This window comes from Pholis gunnellus (assembly GCF_910591455.1).
Source record: "Pholis gunnellus genome assembly, chromosome: 17".
Classification (NCBI taxonomy): domain Eukaryota; kingdom Metazoa; phylum Chordata; class Actinopteri; order Perciformes; family Pholidae; genus Pholis; species Pholis gunnellus.
Window position 1 is genome coordinate 16,211,605 of NC_136544.1, and position 4,831 is coordinate 16,216,435.

Here is a 4,831-nt window from a genome sequence, read left to right on the forward strand (position 1 = left end):
CCTCCAATCCGCATCGCACTCTCACCAGCAGTCAGCCAATGACGGCGCAGCCCTCGCCGCCCTCACCTATCGGACGGCACTTTTGCAAGGTGTGAACTGAGAAAGAGGAGGTAGAGGACGCTGAGGGGGCAGCGGCAATAGAGGAAGAACACGAGGGGCTTCGCAGGGTGCCTTGGTCTGGGTCACAGAGACCAGACTGATGTGCCCATGTATGACTGAGCGACACCCACCCCTCTTACTTTCCCTAGAAGAGATGAAAGGGAGAAAAACGGGCAAAGTGAGTGTAAGGACAAAAAAGTGTACAAATCAAGTCTTTGGCAGGTTGGTCCCCTTACCCATTAAATGAGAACACTGATGCCAAAACCATCTGTGTCCCTGATAGATCGTTGGCTCTTGTGCTACATAATATCACTTTAGCATACACACAATGAGAGTGTTACTAGACAATTGGCATTGTGTAAGAAGTGAGAAAATTTGATCTTGTTGCAAGTAAAACTAAATGATTAAGTCTGGCAGATTTGTGTTGGGATTGGCAAAAGTTAAAAGTACATTAAAAGTTCAGCCATATCATAAAAAAACACATCTTCATTATCCACAAACTACTTATCTATCTATCTTAAATAGTTATTAGCCTCATTGCCGTGAACACAAACCAAAGGCCTTACTGTTGGTTAGGGTTCGGCAATTGGACGAATATATCTGCAATTGGTTGAGTGCATCGCCGGTTTTCTTTTTGGGGGCATGTTTGTCCTTTTATTCTGTTAATTAAAATAATTAGTTTGCCTCCGGAGAACGAGGGCCATTCGAATGACTGGAAAACAACTGCGTTTAGAGCCAGCACATTTTTATAACTTTGGGAAATATTGATTGTTGGAACCACGGAAAGACTAATCCAGACGGTTTTGGTGAGTGTCATTTGGTTTCTGCCGTTTTTGAAAGAGGTGTGTTCAGCTGATCTCCGAAAATGTAAACCTATCGCCCAATAAAAAATAAATTACTTCCTGAAAAAACTGTTGACAGGGAGGTTGTGTGGATTATTGTAATTTACAAGGGCATACTTTCTACAAGGGCACATTGCCGTTGCATTTTTTAAATATCACATTTTCAATGCTTTGAGGGCCCTCATTCATTTCAATTTACCTCCATTGTAAAGGGATGGCAGCAGAAGGCTCCTGGTCATATACAATCACCATAACATCTATGTGTGGCCAGAAGAACAATACAAGTTAGCTAATGAGCCTACCCTTAAGGTTCTAATGAACTACTTTGAATTAATTCAAAAAGCAGCTATAATCTATGTGGAGCTTCACAATTGTTCAGATGTGTTGATTTCTGGTTTGTTCAGCACTATTAGCAACTCTTTCATGTTACATTTCATTGAATTCCATGTTAACATCAAAAATATCACCTATTGCAAGTTTACATATACTATAAAGAAATGAACCCAGTTATGAATTACAAAGGAGTATAATTACATTCAACTCCTTTGGGAAGAGAAGGTGGTAAATGTTCACAACTTTGTACAGTATTGGAATTGTGTACCTTATCTGGTTCCCAAAACAAACCTTAAAATGTATAAATGGGCACACTACATAGTAAAAGCTTAATTTTAATTTGTTATTGCTTGAATAATAACATATGCTTACTCACTCAACGTGGTGCATACTTAATTACAAGGAGCCCTACTGATAATGAGGTCCTGGGGATATATAATGATTTTGGTGTCTAAAACTGACCAATGGGTCAATCATCCCGAAACTTCACGTACAATTTCAAAGCAAAACACTCTTTACTGTAATTACAGAGTAATTTAGATAATTATGAGCTGTCTTGTGTGGAGTCCCTAAAACACAAATATGTGAAAGAACTACAAACACTGTAAGAGTGCGAGAGAATGAGTACTGGTTTCTCTTTTATTTTTCAAGGTATTCTTTCATTTTTTTATTCAACATATTAAACCTATAGCCTATATAGATCCATTGTATTAATTATATTTAAATTCCAAGCTGTAACGAGCTTTTTCTGCCTACTATTTTGCTTTGCTATATTTGCGTGTTTTTTTGGATCTATGTGTGACATTTTTGTAGCTTTCAATTGGCACCTGGTCTCTATGTTTTTAAAGAGGTCAATGACCAAAAACACAGCAAAATGAGAAAATACAGTCAGAGGACAGTATCTGAAGATCATACTGATGATTGAGAGGGATTATTTTCTATAAGGGTATAACAGTTGATACATTATTTTTTAGGAAAATCTTGCTTGTGCCTTTAAGAATGTAATAAAGTCATGTTTTGTGTCTTACCGTTATTGAATGTGACTCTTGAGGTTCTGAGCCATGTTGAATTTGCAAGCAGAGACACTCTACATATAAGATTGTCTTTGCAAATAGATTTGGCTGAGGAATGCGGAGTTATGCTTGCAGTGCATGCATAGCTTATTATTATGTTTCCAAGACCAGAAACGGGAGCCTGCAGACAAGAGCCTTTCTCTTCCTTAACATCAAGTTGGGAATAGAGATGAGCCCTTAGTCATCTAGTTCCAACTGGAGTCGGTGGAACACATCAGTTTCCGTGGTCTCTGCAACACATCAGCATCAGATTTGAACCCACTGTCGGCTTTGTGCAGACTCTTTTGAAGCTCTCCAACATCCCCTGAAACACAATTAGAATCAATCAGCCAATAAGGTGAAGAGATACAACAAGATGGAGACCGATGAACTGCAAAACCACACCACAAACTCTCCTAAAACATTAGATGGAGGTATAATTAGATGTATTAAGTCTGACTGCCTTATGTGTGTGCTCCTTGTCCTTTCATCCAGGAGAAACTAGACTCTTTAGCATACTGTCTATTTTTGAACTCATTCTGTCTAAATAAAAGCAGGTCAATGCCCAAACTCCAGCTTCTCACAGTCTGTGAGCTTCCAGGGACTCAGACTGAGGAGAATGTATGCAAAGTTGTGCCCAATAGTACAGATATGTTGCAAATCCCTGGTATTGAATATGTTTAGACAAAAATCTTGTACAAGTTGTGACGTGGTTGGAAAATAAATCACTGGCAAAATAATGTTCATGGTGAGAGGTCAGCTCAGTTTTCCACCGAGCTGTTTTGTCCTTGTGAAGCAGTGGACCTATTTCTCAAGCAAGGTGCCTCGTCGGACAGTGGAAGGACTATTGATCATTTGATGTATGTTGGTCTGTGAAATGTCAGCGTCAGTGCATTGAGTGGCACCTCCATAGCAAAGTGCTCCTTATGTGTCCATCTGTCTCCCACCCATCAATCAATCACCGCATTAGGCAAAGACATATTTCACTCTGAACAAGTTCCGAAACAAGAAATGCTTCCACTCCATTTATAGTTTTCTCCCTGTCCTCTTGAAGACAGGGACACTCTTTTTCTCTCTTGTTCGCTCTCTGTCCCTGTCTCTTTTGAAAAGTTGATTGTCACATTAAGATAGTCTGTCAGTGTAAAAGAAACTCAGATAATGCAGAGTCTATTTATCTGTCCATCTCAGCTCAGCCTATTGCAGAAATGAATAAGAAATTAGCGAATCAAAATGCCATCCAGACCGTACATCCTAAACCAGCTCTCCTCTCGCCCCCCCCCCCCCCCCCCCCCCCCCCCCCCCCCCCCCCTCCCAACCACTCTCTCCCATTAAGATAGTAAATCTGTCTGAGTGACTTTAAACCCCAGGATATCTCAATCTGAGGAATGGCTGTCTGGCACAAAACTGGCCACCTCAAATGCCAGTGAGAGCATCAGGAGGGAGGGGCAAGGAAGAAATAGAGGAGACAGACAGACAGACAGAATGATTGTGTAGCAAGACAGAGGAAGAGGGAGGCGGAGAGAGAGGGATATAAGAGATGCTGACATTAAATTGGAGGCGAGACAGATAAAGAGGGAGGGAAAAAAAAACAGGAGCAGAGAAGGGCAGAAAAAAACATAGGAAGCTGGTGGCGAGGGGTGACACAGCAACAATGGTAATCAAGGGTTTGGGGATTGCAATTTACAACAAGCTAAATATTGACAGAGGCTGGTTATTCACAGATAAATATGCCTTCAGAAACATGTTGACGAATCGTTCCACTCAGATAGCGCCATGCCCAGAAACGCACATTCCTACTGTAGTGTACAGAGCAACACTAAACCTCCCACAGACGGTCCATTGACTGCTTTTCTGCCTGGGATCAATACTCTCAGGGAACGAATACACCACAACACAGACCAGTCGACCAGTAAGGTCACTGTCCGATTGGGCAGAGGAGACGGGACGGCATGCAAGGTCACAGTCTAATCACACCACAGAGAAAGGAGAATCAGTATACAGAGATATTGTCCAATCACATAGCTAAAGGAGGAAGGGGACTGGGGGAGGTCAGTGCCCAATCATGGGATAAGCCAGCCAATTAGACCATGAGCTAGATCTGGGGGGTAAGGCCAGTTGGACCAGAATGAGGAACCAAACACTCAGTCAGCGTCAATGGATATAAACCCAAATTCAACGGTATATCAGAGGCTGCGAGTTCAACCCTACACAGGTGTCCTTGAGTAAGACACTTAGCCCCTGGCCGGCCCTTGTTGTTAATCACTAAGGGGAAGAGCATCAGTTAAACGTCTCATTTTTAATGGCTGCGTCCAGCCGTTACATCCTCAATCTAGTTTATAGGCATAAAGCAGATGAGGCGTTTATATTTGTATCCCGTTATAATGAAGGGATCATTCTTGTATTTGCACTGGAAGGAAAGATTTGGAGCCGCCTTCAGGTGCACAGGCAGCTAAGAAAGAAAAATCCAATCACCGCAATACAAATTTGGGTGAGGAAACACATCCA